The sequence below is a fragment of the Oncorhynchus keta genome, chromosome 4 (assembly GCF_023373465.1).
Source record: "Oncorhynchus keta strain PuntledgeMale-10-30-2019 chromosome 4, Oket_V2, whole genome shotgun sequence".
NCBI classification, from domain to species: domain Eukaryota; kingdom Metazoa; phylum Chordata; class Actinopteri; order Salmoniformes; family Salmonidae; genus Oncorhynchus; species Oncorhynchus keta.
The window spans coordinates 37,308,900-37,330,350 of NC_068424.1; the positions used below are offsets into that span (position 1 = coordinate 37,308,900).

A 21,451-nucleotide genomic window follows, 5' to 3' on the forward strand; every position below is an offset into this window, starting at 1 on the left:
ATCTGGAAGATCATGGTAGACTGGCGGCTCCTTGTAAACTGACAGCTCTTTGCAGACTGGCAGCTCTGGCTGCTTCATGCAGACTGACAGCTCTGGCTGCTTCATACAGACTGACAGCTCTGGCTGCTTCATGCAGACTGACAGCTCTCGCTGTTTCATGCAGACTGACAGCTCTGGCTTCTCCATGCAGACTGACAGCTCTGCCTGCTTCATGCAGACTGACAGCTCTGGCTGCTTCATACAGACTGACAGCTCTGGCTGCTTCATGCAGACTGACAGCTCTGGCTGCTTCGAACAGGCAGGAGGCTCCGGCAGCACTGTAGAGGAGGAAGGCTCTAGAAGCGCTGAACAGGCGGGAGACTCCGACAGCACAGGAGGGAAGGAAGGCTCTGGCTGTGCTGAACAGGCGAGGCGCACTGAAGGCCTGGTGTGTGGTGCTGGAACTGGTGATACTGGATCGAGGACACGTACAGGAAGCCTGGTGCGGGGAGCTGCTACCGGAGGACTGGTGTGTGGAGGTGGCTCTGGATAGACCGGACCGTGCAGGTGCACTGGAGCTCTTGAGCACCGAGCCTGCCCAACCTTACCTGGCTCGATGCCCACTCTAGCCCGGCCAATACGAAGAGCTGGTATGAACTGCATCGGTCTATGCACCCGCCCTGGAAACACAGTGCACTCCATAGCATAACACGGTGCCTGCCCGGTCTCTCTAGCCCCCCGGTAAGCACAGGGAGTTTGCGCAGGTCTCCTACCTGGCATAGCCATACTCCCTGTAAGCCCCCCCCCAATACATTTTTGGGGCTGACTCTCAGGCTTCCATCCGCGTTGCCGTGCTGCCTCCTCATACCAGCGCCTCTCCGCTTTTTCCGCCTCCAGTTCTTCCTTGGGACGGCGATATTCTCCAGGCTGAGCCCAGGGTCCTTTTCCGTCTAATATCTCCTCCCAAGTCCAGAAGTCCTTTGATTGCTGCTGCTCACGATTAACAGGGAGAGTTGGCTCAGGTCTGACTCCTGACTCTGCTACTCTCTCCCTGAGCCCTCCCCCAATACATTTTTGGGGCTGACTTTCAGGTTTCTTTCTGCGCCGCCGTGTCTTTCTATTCGACTCCATTCTCCTATAGCCCTCTTCGCACTGCTCTAGCGAATCCCAAGCGGGCTCCGGCACTCTCTCTGGGTCGACCGCCCACCTGTCTATTTCTTCCCACGTAGTATACTCCATACTTCTGCTGTCCATAACGTCCTCCCTTCGCTGCTCATGCTGTCGTTGACTGTAACCACGCCACTCAGTCCGTGTGTGGTGGGTGATTCTGTAACGGCGTTCTTCCTTTGTCGAAAGAGAGTCGGACTGAAATGCAGCGTGGTGGTTACTCATGTCTTTAATGAAACAAATGACGATACATGAAATAACTTAATAAATACAAAAACAACAAACGGAACGTGAAATCTAATTACAGTCTATCTGGTGAACACTACACAGAGACAGGAACAATCACCCACGAAATACACAGTGAAACTGTGTCCCAATGCCTACAAAACCCCAATACGAAACACAACATTAAAACCCATGTCACACCCTGGCCTGGCCAAATATATAACAAAAACACAAAACACTATGACCAAGGCGTGACAAGGATGTGTTATTTTAGTGTTCCCTTTATTTTTTTGAGCAGTGTGTATTTTTTAAATATGTCATGTTTTGCTGTCTCACATTGTACCTAATTTTGCAAGTCTTTGGCTTCAGGCTGGTTTAGACTGGTTTAGAGGTTAAAGTAAGACTAAAGTTTGGAGTCATGGGTAAGGTTAATTAACTCTTTACTACATTGGGCTAAATCAGGGATACACAGATTGAATTTTGAGTTTGCATGACAATATTACACTTTATATACCTCACAGAAGAGCAAAATATAATAACACTGTTTGACATGGAAACACTGGATTTGTGTTGTAAAAAAGTCTTAAAAAATATTCCACCCATGAGACCAGACAGGGTGCTGCAGGAAAGGGCTGCTAAGATTTACATTAATGTGGTGGAGGTGAATTACTGTGTCTGGAAGTGGTTCTGTCCTGTATGGAAAAACATAATGACTACAGACCTGGCCACTTCAACACTGGGAGACTAATTTTAATTGGGAGTCTTACGATGCACATTATAAAGCCCACAACAAAATATGAACAATGTGGTAAGACAGACAAAGAAAGGTTCTCGGTCCTATTCAAAGGTTATAGTTTATTATTTCCCACTCCTCGAGTCATTCCATCTCCAACAGGCCCATTTCCAAGATGACAATGTTTTGTGTTTTATGTGAATGCTTTTTGTGTTATATAACCAAACCAGATTCAATGCTTTCAGTTACCACAATGAATCTTGCCAGGAAACACATTCAGCATAAATGTGCCATTTAGTCTACAGTACAATATGACAATCCAAAGGCACAAATAACTGAATCAAAGGTGGAGCTTTCCATGAATTCCACAACACCGAAGATAAGGACAGGTTTTGCCTATCCTATTCGAAGATCATGGTTTGTTATTTTACTCTCCTCAAGTCCGTCCAAGATTATGTTCTGTGTTTTTTTAATAGATTCTCAATGAATGCTTTTGTAGTTATGTAACCAAAGAAGACACAATTTTTTTGATTACCAAAATGAATCTTACCTGGAAAAGCATACACCGCAATGTGTCATTATGCCATTTAGTCTACAATACCCTTACAGAAAAACCACACGATTTCAAATACATTTTCATATGTGAAATCCTGTGAAAACATGGGTTTTTGGGACACTTCACATGTGATCATATTTAATCACATGTTGCTTTACATGCTGTCAGATGTTATTACATTAAGTTTACATGAAAACTTTTTTTTAAACACTTGTTCACTTCAAATTCATGTGTTTTTTCTGTAAGGGTACAAACAGTCACTAACTATTCAATAAAAAGTGGAGCTTTTCTTGCATTCTACAATGCCAAAAATGGGAGGTTCAGAAACAGTTTTACAATCTCCAAATGCAGTTAGTCAGGCTGTTGAGTGGATCTTCTCAAGCAGTAAAATACTGCTCATCCTCAAGACAATTCTACTGTGATGTGGATTAGACATGCTATATGCTAATGCCTCAGTAACCTTTTCCCAAGAGTGATGTATGTCATCTCCATTTTCTCATCCCATTAAGATCTAATTTCAAAGGTTAAATCTCATGTTTCCTCTTCAATCTTCCAGAGGTGAAGGGGAGACAATGTCTGATGTTCCACATCATGGCCAAGTGGAGTGGAAAAGTCCCTGACTGCATCCCAAACGGCATCCCATTCCGTATATAGTGCACTACTTTTAACCAGGGCCCATAAGTCTCTTTTCAAAAGTGCACTGTATAGGATATAGAGTTCCATATTGGACACAACTGAGGAGTACTCCTCCTCCAAGTCGAGGAAAACTAGCAACGCATTTAATCATGCAAGACATGGAAATATGAGAATGTAGGTCACACGTTAACAGCAACCGACAGGCTTCAGAGCGACCAGGAAGTTTGTTTTGATTTTTAGATCAAGTCTTTGCTTTACTGCAGGGGTATAGGAAAGGTAAAGGGCTTGTTATATTATTTGTATTCAGTGTGAGGGATCATGAGGGCGTATTAGTGAAGCCAGCTGATGTCCCTGACTAATAAGAGTTAAGCCCTAATGGTAAACAAACCCCATCCCCTTCCTCACACAATATCGTCTTTGTTGCCAACACACACACATGCATGCACGGGCGATCATGCACACACACAAACACGCACATGCATTCACACACACACAGGCAATACATACACTCACACACACAATTCTTCCCTTCCTCCCTCTCTCTCTTTCCCTCTCCCTGCCCTGTCTCCTTTCTCACCACACTACTACAGTACTCCCCAATTTCGGCAGCATTATCTGTGTACACATGAGCTTGGAAGAGACACCATCCCCAAGTGGCACTACTGTCTCTCTGATTAGAATATCCCCTAGTGACCACAGTACACATCACTGCCACTCTCTATGCAGAAGAGAGGGCTCTCCAGATCCCTATAATCTGCTTGATGAAGATCCCAGTGCTCTGGGGACCTGACAGGGGGCTGCCTCACACCAATCACGGCTGCCCCAGCTCCCAGCGTAAACGCAAGCCCTTCGCCACTGAGCCAGTCAGTGAGCCAGTCAGTGCTCACAAACCCTCGCTCATTCTCTCTCCCGCTCGCTCTCATACACTCACACAAGCTTGCTCTCTTTCACACTGCTCTGCCACACTTTCTCTCTCACTCGTCATTTTAAAACCACAGGGAGACTCTTACATTCTCTCTCCCTGTTTTTGTACCTCTAGCGGCACACACTCCGGCATCAAGTCTGGCGTGGGCAATAGGCTTTGCACAGAAAATGATCATGAAAGAAAGATACCAAAGACAGAGGTAGAGGTAAATGATAAAAGAGGGAATCATAGAGAGGAGGCAAAAAAAGGAGAAGAGAGAAGAAGCGTGTCTTGTATTCTACACAGGGAAAATAAGCTTGGAGGATAGTTTGACTGCTTGGATTAAGCTGACTTTGAAACAGTGTGAATCAATCAAGGTATGTGTGCTGTTTACTTACCTCTTAGTTGGAGTGTTTTTTAAATATGTTTTTTTTATGTAGGCTAGGTTGATATTGTGTATATTCCCCCTCCAAGTCAATAATGAACAAACTGAGTTATAATGCCAGAAACTCATGGTCATTTCTGTCACCCCGCTGCTGCAGCTGCTGTAAATGGCTTTCAAAGCCTCCTTGATGTCAAAGATTTTTTGAAGCTATACATGTTTGACTTGCGTTTTATTCCCCCTCCAGCCAAATCAATACATTATTACATGTTATCCCCACATGTTATTTAGAAGTACATATGGTGGAAGCAGAACCAGCGGGTGTCCTTGAAACAGTTTTATCAGAAAGAGTTTGGTGGAGACAGGAGGCTTGTGTTGTGCTCTGTTCTGTTCGGAGTGCAGGGTCAGTCATATTGAACAATGTCTTTCAGGCATGTCTGTATGGTCTTTGGGTCAAGGCAAACCTATTGATTCATTTATAGATGACACAGGAGGTGTCAGTGAATGCAGATTTACAACACAGGCAACGAAACACCACTCACTGGGACTGTGTTATGCCCCCGTTTTATAAGTCATAGTGAGCCATTTCGGTTCATTTGCATTTAAAAGGAAATATTGCCTTTCAACTTGGTGTCGGAAAGTGTTCAAACATTGGTTATCAAACCATAGCCTGTCAAGTGGTTTGGGCAACTTCAAGGTGCTGATTTCAACACTGACTTGAGGGATACCAAAAAGCAAATGCCAATTTTGGGGGGATTGCATGTGGTTCAGCTTCACAACGCTGTTCTTGTAATGAGATGAAAACAACAAATTGCACTGTATTTTGTATTCCCTTTACAGAAAATCTGTGTCCCAATAACTTCTAATCGCTTCGATTGTACAAATAACTGCAATATTAACAGTAAACAAAGGTGTGAATTTTTAATTTGCACTTTTCAATCAAAACACAACACAGCCTGCTTTGGAATGCTCACACAGGTATGACGTGCTGTCATGCATATTATAGCCCATGTTTACATATGTACATTTATAAATGGATTAAAGTATTTATTGTGGTATCCATGGAGATTAGTACAAACAAACTGAGTGGATATGAAAAAGGAAACACAATTCGTATTGAAGGAAGTGAGGAAGCAATTTGAAATAAAGTTCAAAAATTGTCACATTTTTTAAATAAATACCTTCTACTTTTCAATTTATTGAGAAGTCATTTTAAATAAATGTCCTTTTTTCGATTATTGAATTGGGATTTTAGTTTAGCTAAATTAATTATTTTAATTTGATTCGAGCCTTGCAACACACACTATCTGATATGCTGCATTTGGAATATGGGCTCACAGATGCACCCTGTCCCTGTTCATTCTACAGTAGCAGATGCTTACTCTGGTGATCTGTAGAAGGTGAGATGAGGACAACATATTAAAGAGCTACACTGCTACACCACCCATACCCGTAGGGTTTACATGTGGGGAGATATAGTGCGTGCCTTCAGAAAGTATTCATACCCCTTAACTTATTTCACACTTTGTTCTGTTAGAGCCTGAATAAAAATAAAAATAATTTCTCAACAATCTACAAACAATACCCTTTAATGACAAAGTGAAAACATGTTGTTTTTTTTTTGCTTTTTATTTTGCTTTTATGAAATACAGAAATATCTAATTTACGTATGTACTCACACCCCTGTACTCACACCCCTGAGTCAATACATGTTAGAATCACCTTTGGTCTTTCTGGGTATGTCTCTGAGAGCTTTGCACACCTGGACTGTACAATATTTGCACATTCTTTTTTTCTAAATTCTTCAAGCACTGTCAAATTGGTTGATGATCATTGCTAGACAACCATTTTCAAGTCTTGACAAATATTTTCAATAAAATTTAAGCCAAAAGTGTGACTCAGCCTCTCAGGAAAATTCACTGTCTTTTTTGATGAGCAACTCCAGTGTAGTTGGACCCTGTTTTAAGTTATTGTCCTGCTGAAAGGTAAATTCATCTCCCAGTGTCTGGGGGAAAGCAAACTGAACCAGGTTTTCCCAGTGCTTAGCTCCATTCCGTTTCTTTTTAACCTAAAAAAATCTCTCCAGTCCCTAACGATTACAAGCATACCCATGACATGATGCAGCCCACACTCTGCTTGAAATATGGGGAATGTGTTGAATTGGATTTGCCCCAAACATAACACATTGAATTCAGTTAAAGTTAATTACTTTGTCACATTTTTTACAAATCAAATCAAATGTATTTATATAGCCCTTCGTACATCAGCTGATATCTCAAAGTGCTGTACAGAAACCCAGCCTAAAACCCCAAACAGCAAGCAATGCTGGTGTAGAAGCACGGTGGCTAGGAAAAACTCCCTAGAAAGGCCAAAACCTTGGAAGAAACCAAGAGAGGAACCAGGCTATGTGGGGTGGCCAGTCCTCTTCTGGCTGTGCCGGGTGGAGATTATAACAGAACATGGCCAAGATGTTCAAATGTTCATAAATGACCAGCATGGTCGTATAACAATAAGGCAGAACAGTTGAAACTGGAGCAGCAGCACGGTCAGATGGACTGGGGACAGCAAGGAGTCATCATGTCAGGTAGTCCTGGGGCATGGTCCTAGGGCTCAGGTCAGTTGAAACTGGAGCAGCAGCACGGCCAGGTGGACTGGGGACAGCAAGGAGTCATCATGTCAGGTAGTCCAAGAGGCATGGTCCTAGGGCTCAGGTCCTCCGAGAGAGAGAAAGAAAGAGAGAATTAGAGAATGCATACTTAGATTCACACAGGACACCGAATAGGACAGGAGAAGTACTCCAGATATAACAAACTTACCCTAGCCCCCCGACACATAAACTACTGTAGCATAAATACTGGAGGCTGAGACAGGAGGGGTCAGGAGACACTGTGGCCCCATCCGAGGACACCCCCGGACAGGACCAAACAGGAAGGACATAACCCCACCCACTTTGCCAAAGCACAGCCCTCACACCACTAGAGGGATACTCTTTGTGAGTATAGGCCACAAAGATCTCCGCCATGGCACAACCCAAGGGGGGGCGCCAACTCAGACAGGATGACCACATCAGCGAATCAACCCACTCAGGTGACGCACCCCTTCAAGAGACGGCATGAGAGAGGCCCAGTAAGCCAGTGATTCAAAAAGAAAGAGGGGAACCGGCCAGGCAGAGACAGCAAGGGCGGTTCGTTGCTCCAGAGCCTTTCCGTTCACCTTCCCACTCCTGGGCCAGACTGCACTCAATCATATGACCCACTGAAGAGATGAGTCTTCAGTAAAGACTTAAAGGTTGAGACCGAGTTTGCGTCTCTGACATGGGTAGGCAGACCGTTCCATAAAAATGGAGCTCTATAGGAGAAAGCCCTGCCTCCAGCTGTTTGCTTAGAAATTCTAGGGGCAATTAGGAGGCCTGCGTCTTGTGACCGTAGCGTACGTGTAGGTATGTACGACAGGACCAAATCAGAGAGAAAGGTAGGAGCAAGCCCATGTAATGCTTTGTAGGTTAGCAGTAAAACCTTGAAATCAGCCCTTGCTTTGACAGTAAGCCAGTGTAGAGAGGCTAGCACTGAAGTAATATGATCAATTTTTTTTGTTCTAGTCAGGATTCTAGCAGCCGTATTTAGCACCAACTGAAGTTTATTTAGTGCTTTTTCTGGGTAGCCGGAAAGTAAAGCATTGCAGTAGTCTAACCTAGAAGTGACAAAAGCATGGATTAATTTTTCTGCATCATTTTTGGACAGAAAGTTTCTGATTTTTGCAATGTTACGTAGATGGAAAAAAGCTGTCCTTGAAATGGTCTTGATATGTTCTTCAAAAGAGAGCTCTGGGTCCAGGGTTTACAGAATTACTTTAGTGCATTGTTGCAAACAGGATGCATGTTTTGGAATTGTTTTATTCTTTACAGGCTTCCTTTTTTCACTCTGTCACTTAGGTTAGTATTGTGGAGTAACTAAAATGTTGTTGATCCATCTTCAATCCCTGAACAGTTTCCTTCCTATCCGGCAACGGATAGGAAGGAAGTGTGAAAAGTGTTCCAAAAACACATGTTTCACATGTGAAATGTCACATGCAATGCATTTTTTAAAATGTAACTTTTATTTAACTAGGCAAGTTCAATTCTTATTTACAATGGCGGCCTACCCCGGCCAAACCCGGACGACGCTGGGCCAATTGTGCACCGCCCTATGGGACTCCCAATCACAGCAGGATGTCATACAGCCTGGAATCAAATTAGGGACTGTAGTGACACCTCTTGCACTGAGAAACAGTGTCTTAGACCGTTGTGCCCCTCGGGAGCCATTCCAAGAACATGTTTCACATATGAAATTTCATATTTCATATTAATGAGCTCACTTAACTGACAGCTCTTTGAAACGCCTATGTCGAGAAACATGGATGCAGTGTTGTAGTAAAATAATCTCAAGATAATTTGATGATTCACAAAGCAACTCAAACAACATTGAAATTACATCATTAGCTAGGTTTCCATTCAACTGGTGACAGATTTGAATGCAAATATTCTAAAATCTGCATCAATAAAATTGTTTTTTTTCCACAAGAGGTTTGTTGCCATCAAATTGACTTGTTGCAGATAAAAGTCTGTGCTTGAGGAAACACATAAAAAAAATAACTTCCACTGTTAAAATCAAAATATGTGAGTTAAATGGGTGTCCATTGCATTCTCATCTCAATGATTCTGTCACACAAAACAATGATGTGTTACAAAGCGAAAGTGCCGACTCCGGTATTGGTTTGTGTGATCCAGCCAACAGCTGGTAGATACAGTGCGGGTATAGCCTACATGATGAGATTATTATGGACAAAAGAGTAAGATCATTTTTATTTGCCAAGCGAAACCCAAGCCTCGATCATCATTTCACCAGAATAACAAGACCCTCTATATTTATTGGAAAAGCATCAAGCTCATCACCTTGCACTTTCACCATCCTGTGAAGTTCATCATAATGTGTTTCATCTGGAGCCTAAGAAACTGTATCCTTTCCAGAGGCGTAGTGGGAGGACCACACAACATGTCATCGCGTTTACTTCAATATGATGGTTATCATATCAATATTTGCTCATAAAAGTTCACACTGCCATTTCTCACATAATTAATTTTACAGACACAAAAATATCCCACCTTGTCTAGCATATTTGGTTATGTAGACATTTGGAAAGAATACCGTCAAATTGATGTTTCTATCAGGCCTTTCGTGATTTTTTTTTATGACCCTTTTGTTCCATGCTGGCTGAAGACGTAGCTAGCCAGTAACAAGCGAACACCAGATACAGATGAAAGAGTAGAAATGTACGTATATTTGCCATAGACAAATAGTGTAAACTTTTAAATATATGTGACACAATTCAGGAAACAAGGTATATGTTGCAAGTCACAGGAGAGCCGTTTGAACGTAAAACATATATTTTTTTATCAAAATTCGTTTTTTTGGCAGAAATGCCTCCTCGAACATGTGAACTTTCATGTGCCGTAATAAAAAATGATTATGCCAACTGTAAATACGAATAAAGTTAAATTAAGAACCTAGTTGATCTAGCCAAAGAAAACGTCAGAAACCTTCCCGCTAACCATGATTGGCTGGGATAATGAGTGGGCTGGACATGCCGAGAGATGAGTTTCATCTTGTGCCTATAAAATGAGCTGCTCATTATGCGTAGATAATCCTTTCTACTGCAGTTTTTTCTAAAGATATAACGTTAGCCACGGAGAACTGCAAATATGTTGCTACTGCTCTCAATAACATTGCTGACCTGAATTTATCAGGCACTATCGACAAAGGTCAGTGGGAAAAAGTTGTGATGGACTACTTTCTGGAGGATGATCGTGCCATGCTGACTCTCTCTGACTCTGAAAATAAATCAAACGATGAGCAAATCCCTGATTTATAGGTAAAAACATTTTCATTGAAGAAAACATTGTAGAGTCTTCTGATGACGGTGATGGGGAAGAAACGGAGATCAACAGTTTTGTTGTCACAGAAGAATTGTACCGAGTTTTGAAATCATTGGAACACAACTGGCCAAACAAGCTGTGCAAACTAAACGGAAACAACAAAGGACGTCTTATTTGATGAAAGGGGTTGCAGTCTGCCGTGAATCTTTCATTCATGTATACGGGTAAGAATCTAGCTATAGTTTCAGATATTATATGTTACTAATTTTGTCAAAGTTGTAGTTTTCATTGCAAGTTAAGTCTTGCTGTAAGTTAGCCAGCTAACGTTAATGTTGAACCTAACTTATTTGGTTAACTGTAGCTATGACAATCGGTTTGTATTGTGAGTAACGTTACTCTATGGATTGGGATTGTAGTTATTTGTTGTTTTTCAGCATCAGTAGAACACGCCTGACTCTCCTCCACCAGTCATACAAGGAGAATGGTCTAATGCCCCCTATCAAAAGGAGAGGTGGCCCAAGCAAACAAAGGCAGCAGCGCTGTCATCAACTACACGCATTTCTCCACCAACTACGGAGGTGGGGAAACACTTGTGGACCTGAATTTTGATAACTGCGGTAGTCATAACAAGAACAAGTTTGTGCTCTGGCCTCATCAAGCAGCGCTTCAGAAAGACCAGAGTGGACACTTTGTCTGAGATTGCTGGTGTTGTGAATGACATCACTGTGACAGGGGTCAACATCCCACAGCTGGTTGGACTGGAGGAAGGTATGGCTGGCAACAACACCTGACTCCGTACTTCAGGCCGCTGCCACAGATCAAGCAGTACCAGCACTTCAGGTGAAGATCATTTTCATTGCATTGCATGAGGTTATTTTTCTTATCTAAACTTGGGAGGTGAATTTCTGTTGTTTAGGGTTGTAATGTCTTCAAAAAATGTTTTTTATTCCCTGTTTTACAGCTTCGATGCTCTGGAGCTTGGTGTTGTCGCCACAGAGCGTTCAGACTGTCGGGACCAGGTTTCAGCTGCTGCGCAACGCTGACATCCTTCCTCCCTTAGAGATGGTGTGCCTGTACAAGCACCACCTGGACTGGACCCAGCAAGACAAACTTATCTTTTTGAGATCAGTGAGTTTTGCGACAAAGGAGGCAATGGACATTTATTTATTTATACTTTTACTCAAGAATGACAATTTAGTACTTTTTCCACCACTGGATGTGGCGGGGAGGATATAGCATTTCTTTCACATGACCCATGAATTTAGACAAGTGTGTCTGGGTAAGCGTCATCTAATATTCATAAATAGTTTTATCTTGACAGTATCTGTTTACATGGAATTTGTATTTTGGAATTTCCTTATTGTAGGCTACTACCACTTTGTCTTAATCTTCACCACACTAATCACTGTTTAGCACATGACCTCATTGTGATCCTTAAAGAGATGGGTGAGGCTGGCTTAAAAGAGGGCGTGAACAATGCTGAATGAATGTAGACATAGGAGAGCTCTCCAGTAGGTACCAAAATATTCAAAGGCCCTTTTCTCAAAAGTGAGTTTACAAGTGTATCAACTACCAAAACATAATTAATTTTCCATTGTTCCTCAAAAATGCTTGTAAGTGTAACGGATGTGAAACGGCTAGCTTAGTTAGCGGTGTGCGCTAAATAGCGTTTCAATCGGTTACGTCACTTGCTCTGAGACCTTGAAGTAGTAGTTCCCCTTGCTCTGCAAGGGCCGCGGCTTTTGTGGAGCGATGGGTAACGATGCTTCGAGGGTGACTGTTGTCGTTGTGTGCAGAAGGTCCCTGGTTCGCGCCCGGGTATGGGCGAGGGGACGGACGTAAAAGTTATACTGTTACATATGATATACCATTTTGTAGCTATTGAGTCTATACTTTTATCCAATGTAAAAAAATAACATTTTCATATTTAGCTACATAAGACGGAATTCCAGGTGGTGAATCACATATTTGCTGTAGAGGTCGACCGATTAATTAGGGCCGATTTCAAGTTTTCATAACAATCAGAAATCTGTATTTTTGGGCGCCGATTTGCCAATTTTTTTATTTATTACATTTTTTATATACCTTTATTTAACTAGGCAAGTCAGATAAGAACACATTCTTATTTTCAATGACGGGCTAGGAACGGTAGTTTAACTGCCTCGTTCAGGGGCAGAACGACAGATTTTCACATTGTCAGCTCGGGGGATCCAATCTTGCAACCTTATAGTTAACTAGTCCAATGCAATAACGACCTGCCTCTCGTTGCACTCCACAAGGACACTGACTGCTTGTTACACAAATGCAGTAAGCCAAGGTAAGTTGCTAGCTAGCATTAAACTTATCTTATTAAAAACAATCAATCATAATCATTAGTTAACTACACATGGTTGATGATATTACTAGATATTATATAGCGTGTCCTGCGTTGCATATAATCTGACTGAGCATACAACCATACAAGTATCTAACTATCTGACTGAGCAGTGGTAGGCAGAAGCAGGCGTGTAAACATTCATTCCAACAGCACTTTCGTGCATTTTGCCAGCAGCTCTTCGTTGTGCGTCAAGCATTGCGCTGTTTATGACTTCAAGCCTATCAACTCCCGAGATAAGGCTGGTGTAACCGAAGTGAAATGGCTAGCTAGTTAGCGCGCGCTAATAGCTTTTCAAACGTCACTCGCTCTGAGCCTTCTAGTAGAAGTTCCCCTTGCTCTGCAAGGGTAACGCTGCTTCGATGGTGGCTGTTGTCGTTGTGTTTCTGGTTCGAGCCCAGGGAGGAGCGAGGAGAGGGATGGAAGCTATACTATTACACTGGCAATACTAAAGTGCCTATAAGAATATCCAATAGACAAAGGAACCTCTAGTGACTCCCCATCCCGCATGAGGGAGCGTAATCATCGACTGACACTAATTAGCATAATGCAATGGACATAAATATTCCTAGAAAATATTCCTATTCATGACAATCACAAGTGAAATATATTGAGACACAGCTTAGCCTTTTGTTAATTACCCTGTCATCTCAGATTTTCAAAATAGGCTTTACAGCCAAAGCTAAACAAGCACCTGTGTAAGTTTATCGATAGCCTAGCATAGCATTTTGTCCAGCTAGCAGCAGGTAAATTGGTCACGGAAATCAGACAAGCAATCAAATTAAATAGTTTACCTTTGATGAGCTTCGGATGTTTTCACTCACGAGACTCCCTGTTAGATAGCCAATGTTCCTTTTTTCCAAAAAGATTATTTTTGTAAGCGAAATAGCTCTGTTTGTTCTTCACGTTTGGCTGAGATATCGCCGGGAAATTGCAGTCACAAAAACACCGAAAAATATTCCAAATTAGCTCCATAATATCGACAGAAACATGGCAAACGTTGTTTATAACCAATTCTCAATGTGTTTTTCAAATATCTATTCCATAATATATCCACCAGGACAATTGGTTTTTCAGTAGGACCGATTGGAATAATGGCTACCTCTGTATTTTACACGAGAATCACTCTAGGATCATCAGGTGACCACATGCGCAATGTAGCCGCTTACGGGTATTCTTCAACATAAATGCGTAAAACTAAGTCACAATGCTGTAGACACCTTGGGGAATATGGAGAAAAAGTAATCTGGTTGATAGCCCATTCACTGCTCAATAGGGACGCATTGGAAAGCAGAGCTTTCAAAAAATGGGGCACTTCCAGATTGGATTTTTCTCAGGCTTTCGCCTGCAACATCAGTTATGTTATCACTCACAGACAATATTTTTACAGTTTTGGAAACTTTAGAGTGTTTTCTATCCTAAGCTGTCAATTATATGCATATTCTAGCATCTTGTCCTGAAAAAATATCCCGTTTATTACGGGAACGTTATTTTTCCAAAAATGAAAATACTGCCACCTAGTCACAAAAGGTTAATGAAATACAAATGGTATAGAGGGAAATAGTCCTATAATTCCTATAATAACTACAACCTAAAACTTCTTACCTGGGAATATTGAAGACTTATGTTAACAGGAACCACCAGCTTTCCTATGTTCTCATGTTCTGAGCATGCAACTGAAACGTTAGCTTTCTTACATAGCACATATTGTACTTTTAATTTCTTCTCCAACACTTTGTTTTTTCATTATTTAAAACAAATTGAACATGTTTCATTATTTACTTGAGGCTAAATTGCTTTTATTGATGTATTATATTAAGTTAAAATAAGTGTTCATTCAATATTGTTGTAATTGTCATTATTACAAATAAATGTTGTTTTTTTTAAATCGTCCGATTAATTGGTATCGGCTTTTTTGGTCCTCCAATTATCGGTATCAATATCAGTGTTTAAAAATCATAATCGGTCAACCTCTAATTTGCTGACACCCTACAGTCCAATTGTGTCACCAATCTATATAGCTATATAATCCACACCCCTCTACAAACACGCCTTCTCCGATGTTGGATACAATGTGGTAGTTATTTAAATTAGGTAAGAGGATATCTGGCAAAAAGTTCCCATTAAGTTACTGGAATTTGCACAAAACTTGATATTTGAGTTGGAGGCGTGGGTGTCAACACAGTCCTGGGTGAACAAGGAGTACAGAAGGGGGGTGAGCACTCACCCTTGTGGGTCCTCTGTGTCGAGGATCAGCAAAGTGGAGGTGTTGTTTCCTACCTTCACCACCTGGAGGTGGCCGTTAGGAAGTCCATGGCGGGGTTCAGATCCAGGGCCCCGAGCTTAATGACGAGCTTGTATGATACTATGGTGTTGAATGCTGAGCTATAGTCAATAAACAGCATTCTTACACAGGTATTCTTGTCCTGATGGGATACGGCAGTGTGCAGTGCGATGGGGATTACATCATCTGTGGATCTATTGGGGCGGTAAGCAAATTGAAGTGGGTCTAGGGTGTCAGGTAAGGTAGAGGTGATATGATATGTTCCTCAACTAACCTCTCAAAGCACCTCATGGTGACAGAAGTGAGTGCTACGGGGCATTAGTCATTTAGTGAATTCCCCTTTGCTTTCTTGAATGCAGGAACAATTGTGGTCATCTTGAAGCAAGTGGGGGCAGCAGACTGGGAAAGTGAGAGATTGAATATGTCCATAAACACACCAGCCAGCTGGTCTGCGCATGCTCTGAGGACTCGGCTCGGGATGCCGTCTGGGCCGGCGCCTTGCAAGGTTTAACATTCGTAAATGTCTTACTCACGTCGGCCATGGAGAAGGAGAACCCAGAGTCCTAGTTTGGGTAGGTTTAAATAGTCACAGTGGGTACGATATATCCTGTACACTTTCTGATGAACTCAGTCACTGTATCCGTGTATTTGTCTTTGTTGTTCTCAGAGGCTACGTGGAACATATCCCATTCCGCGTGATCAAAACAATCTTGAAGCATGGATTCCGATTGGTCAGACCAGCATTGAATAGACCTTAGTACGGGTACTTCCTGTTTGAGTTTTTGCCGATAGGAAGGGAGGAGCAAAATTGAGTCGTGATCAGATTTGCCGAAGGGAGGTCGGGGGACGGCCTTGTAGGCATTTCGAAAAGTTGAGTAGCAGTGGACCAATGTTTTTCCTGAGTGAGTACTACAGTCAATGTGTTGGTAGAACTTCAGTAGCGTTTACAAAGTTTACGAAGTTCGGCATTTGATTATGAGGTATTCCAGGTAGGGTGAACGTTAGGACTTGAGCTTCTGTATGTTATCACAATAACACCATGAGTAGTTAAACATCAAACATACACCCCCACCTTTCTTCTTCCCGGAGAGTTCTTTATTCCTGTCTGCACTGAAAACCCAACTGGCTGCATGGACAGGGACAGTATATCCCGAGAGAGCCATGTTTCCGTGAAACTGAGTATGTTAAAATCCTTGATGTATATTACTCACATTTGTGAGTAATCTACTTTGGAAGTGCTGGATGGTGTGCACGTCTCTTGAGTCGGACCAGAAGTCCACTCCGAATACCTCTTCTCCGGTGACTGTGTTTTGGAGGAGCCTCTGGAATAAGTTATATTGCCCTGGGGGTACGAACAAAGGATCCAATTTGGGAAAGTTGTATTCCTGCACGCAATGCTGGTGAGGTACCGACTCTCTTGCTTAGGAGCTAGAAACAGAGCTGCCATATCTGTCGGCTCCATCTTACAAACTGCAGTGATGATCATACCTTATATAAAGCACCACAGAATGTGTCATAATATCCATAAAACCTCGTGGTCAAAAAGGGAAATGGTTCCAATAATTTTTCCACAATTCATTTTCTCATAGGGAAGGGCTGTGTTCCATGTAGGCTTGCCCTAGCGTGAGTCTTTCTAGGACAAGGTGACTTTTAGCAATATATACACCTGTATTTACCGCTCACCCAAATGAAAATCTAATTAGCTGCTAATGATAAAGAACTACAAATGCCATGATGATCTGGACGAGACCTCCGAGGCAAAGGCAAAGGTAATAATCTCTGGATTAACTATGTTAGCTTAATGTAGTAATGAATAAATTAGCTACATTTCTTTAAATTGTGAATCCTATGAACTGTCTTGTGAATATTTTTAAAAGACACAATACCTATTAGCAAAGGTGTCAGCTAGAGATGGGATTTGTAGTCTTGCATGTGTACTTTGTTGCAAATTAGCATTTTCGAATCTGAGAGTAAATGGTGCCAAAAATATTGATTTGAAGCCCACCTTCCGGAGACACCTGAAAAACATCACGCCTTTAAGCCAACCTAAAAGGAGACCTATTTTAAGTAATTTAAAAGATTTAGATGGAAAATGAATGGTGAAAAAGTGGCATTTCCACTGTATGTCATTTTATGTGATTATGACACCAACTTGTGGTGCTCTATTCAAAATATCAGATAAAAAAATGTCCCATTAAACCTGGTACCAAACTGTACCCTTGAGTTCATATGTATACCTTTGAAGTGTACTGGACTTTTTGGTACCCTAACTATTTTTGATTTGAAGCCCTTTTCCAAGAGAAAGAATTACCTGGTATCAAAACATCACGCACAGGGTAAGCATATTCCAAGCAGAAAGAATGGACACTGGCAGCAACATAAAATCCCCAAAGCATTATTTTAATCCAGGCATTTAAAAAAATCCTCTAATTACTGAAAAATGAATGGCTGGGCTCCTGCCTGTGCCATTAAAAACAACTCATCCAGAACGAGCCCGTCTAGGTTTTATGTTCTCTTATGACACCCCCACTGTGGTGCTCTCCACTGGCTCAAAATATCAGATAAAAAACCATGGTGCTTAAACCTACGGAGCTGTACCAAACTGTACCCTGTGAGTTCCAGGCTCTGTGAGGCCCTACACCCAAACAAGGGCACTGCGTAATCCATTTGCCTGCTCGCCTTGACCACTTTGGAAACATATTCCAAGCCCAGAAAAATGGACCTGGTGGCACTGCAAAACATGGAACACACTCAACGCCAGAGACTGCAAGTCAAAATCACCACCATTCCGGAGACACCTGAAACCCCAGCACTGCTTTAATTTTACATTGATGTTAAAGTAATCCTTCTCACCCCCCTTAAAATTCTGGGCAGTTTTAAGCTTTTCCAATGTGCAGAAATGTATTATTGCACAAAAGTCTGCAGCATTATCTATTTCATGCAAATGACTTAAATGTAAATGTTGTAAATTTTCTGAGATCATGTTGTTGCACTGTAATTTTAATTGATATAATAACAATGCCATTTATTCTGGGCAGTTTTAAAGCTTTTACAGTCAATGTGCAGAAATTCTACGTATGGGTGGTCTGCAGCACTATCTATTTCATGCAGCAGGACTTTTTAGGTTTATTTTCACGAGATCATGTTGTTGCATGTCTAGTTTCAAATGATCTCATGTTGCTTCACATGTTGTCACGGGATCTCATGTGGTTTTTCCATAAGGCTATTAGATTTGTTAACTGTTAAACTGTACATTAAAACAAACTGCAACTGTACACCGCATATGTCACGGCCGTCAAAAGAAGTAGACCAAAATGCATCGTTGTGAGCGGTACATTTCCCTTTTATTTTAGTAAATGTCACCAACAAAATAACAAATGAAAAACAACCGTGACACTTACAGGGCTATAGTGCCACTAACAAAAGTCACTACCCACACCAAAAGGAGTGAAAAAGGGCTACCTAAGTATGATTCCCAATCAGAGACAACGATAGACAGCTGTCCCTGATTGAGAACCATACCCATCCAAAACATAGAAATAAAAAAACACAGAAAACAAAACATAGAATGCCCACCCACATCACACCTGGGCCTAACCAAATATAGAAATAAAATGGCTCTCTAAGGTCAGGGCGTGACCGCATAGCTATCCAATTATCTTTGAATAATCCACTGCACTTATTGTTGTATGAGAGGCATGCATCTCCCACAACAAGAGAGCAGCAGATACACACATCCCCTCTGAGCCCTCCAATGCAGTTATGATTTCCAAATGGCACCTTATTCTCCACATCAGGACTGTCCAACCCCCTTCCTGGAAATCCACTGTCGTGTGGATTTTCAGTCCAACCCTAATTTAACACACCCGATTCTACTAATTAGCTGCTCAACAAGACCTTAACTAGCTGGATCAGATACGCTAAATTAGGTTTGGACTGAAAACCTACAGAACAGTAGTTTTCCAGGAAGACGATTGGGCAGCCCTGCTCTTACATAGTATAATACTTTTGACAAGAGCCCAAAGGGAGTGCACTATTAAGGGAATAGGGTCCCATTTGGGTCTGAACCAGTGTCAACAGCTCCTCATGGTTCTACCCACTCTCGCTGCACTCCATATAATTTTAATTGAAAGATTGAGTGGTTCTACAAAAAAAGCATGTCCGCAAAGCTTGGACTGGGGGATAGAAAAAGGGTCTGCATCACAAATGGCACCTTGTTCCCTTTACAGTGCAGTAATTTAGGACGCTGGTCAAAAGTAGTGAACTATATAGGGAATAGTGTGCTATTTGGGATACAGAGAGAAAAGGAGGCTGTTTATGGATGTGTGTCCTTTATCCATTAACATAAGCAGAGCAGAGACCATCAGTCACCTGGATATGCCACCTATCACCACATTCTGCTGAATGTGTCTGTCAAGAGCCTTGGGCTTAAATGGGATCAATACTTGAGATCATTTGGAGTCTCTACACTCTCCTCCTTGGGCTCTTCAATCTTCGCCCTCATGCAATGGACTCATCTTGACATTGTACTGTGCTAAATTATGTGTGTGGGTTTGTGAATGAGAAGGGGGGAGTGTGTGTGTGTGTCCCCCTCACTGCCATTTGTTAGACTATGGGCATTGTGGTCTCCTGTATACCTTGAACACTGTACTACATTACTTCTTGGAGGGGGAGGATTATACCTGCGGTATGGTAATTTTTAAAATATTAACTCGTCACTGATTGAAATATGTTGTTTGTATAAACCATTACAGCAAAAATACAATAACATTGTGACGAGAGCGCATTGTCATACCTTCGTCAACTTGGATTTCAGGGTGCTGCACTGTGGATAAAAATAGGCTTTATTTCAAAATGGGATGCTATCTGAAATTTCAGCCACACTTCATAATAGGAGGATGTTATTGCAACCTCGGAAACAAATTAGCATGTTTGTTGGAATAAAAACTATTTGAAGTAGATGTATCAACAATTGTGTCAATGTTTAGCTTTTTTTATATATATATACACAAGCCTAAAATGAGTATCCAAACCTTTCATTGTGTCCATTGTGCAATTTTCTTACTTAGTTTTAGGAATATTGAGAATACTTATGAAATTAAATGAGATATAATGTGCTTACTTTTGTGGATCTAGATCTCTACAATGCTCTCGCTGTCAGGAAAATAGACTTGAAGAGTAAACTATGCTGCTCCAAGCGAGCCTCGCAGAAATGCAGCTTTTGGTGCAGTATAGCATGTCTCAAAAATCACCAAGAGTTGTTAACCAGTGGCTCACGTTACAGAGACGTTACGGAGATGTGACAGCGTTTTTTTTGTGCTGCCATTAAGATGCTAATCAACAAAACCAGTTGATTCTGTCATAACAAATCTTTCTCCCTGTGTAGCTTCAGATTTGCTTAATTGATTTTGCTTAAGTGAGCATGTTTGTTTTTTATTTATATTGTGTATGATGTTCTGCTTTTACAATGTCTAGCATTAAAAAGACACAGGCAAATAGGCAATGTCTTGGCTATTCAGAGCTTGTCAGAGACCCTAGCTTCTGAGTTCCAAATGGCACCTTATTCGATACATAGTGCACTTATTTTGACCAGAACCTGCAGACCTTTAAGACAAGGCTCAGACAATCAACTGCATGAGTCCTAAATATCTCAAATTAAGGTCCTGCCATGATGGATGACCCTCTGTCTCCAGGAGATATTGCGCCCCGTTTCCCCCTGAATGATGGGCACTACTCCTCTGCTGCACTTTGCAATTATTTATATAGATTTGTCTCCATTACTTTGTCAGGTTTCTGGAGGTGGTACATTTTCTGCCGTGTGCTGGAACCTCTTTAGAGAGGAGGAAAGGAAAACCTCCCCTAATATTTTCCAAATCATTTTGGAAACCACTCTTAATTCACATGACATTGGTTTAGTTTATAAATCAACTGTAAAGTTACAGCTTTCTGATGCCCTGGGGGTTTACTTACATAGGATGAAAGAAGAACAGGCATAAAGTTGCATGTGTGTCTGTCTGTTTACCATGTAAACTGTAGGTTGTAAGAGTGTGGTGCAGTGGGTTAGCTAGCTGGATGGCAAGCTAGCAGGCCCAGCAGATATGGCCAAGCCTAGTCCTCGAAGGACCCGGCTGGCTGGGAGATGTGCCGACTCTGCAGGACAGAGATTATTGTGTGGCCGTATCAGAGTATGCCTTTCTCCCACACCGTCACCGCATGGTCCTGGCAGGGGACAGAGGTGAAGGGAGAGAGAAAGGCTTTCCCTTTCAGACAGCATGTTATTGACATAGCACCCCTGTTCAA

General features: G+C 41.8%; 1 protein-coding gene across 1 annotated transcript in view; it reads left to right on the plus strand.

The window, feature by feature from the left end:
- Positions 1-4,186: 4,186 nt before the first annotated feature.
- LOC118374542 (cadherin-12-like) overlaps positions 4,187-21,451 on the plus strand; it is a 190,806-nt gene continuing 173,541 nt past the window's right edge. Inside the window, exon 1 of the mRNA XM_035760976.2 lies at positions 4,187-4,577. The gene's annotated coding sequence lies outside the window, so the exon portion shown is untranslated. The remainder of the gene's footprint in view (positions 4,578-21,451) is intronic.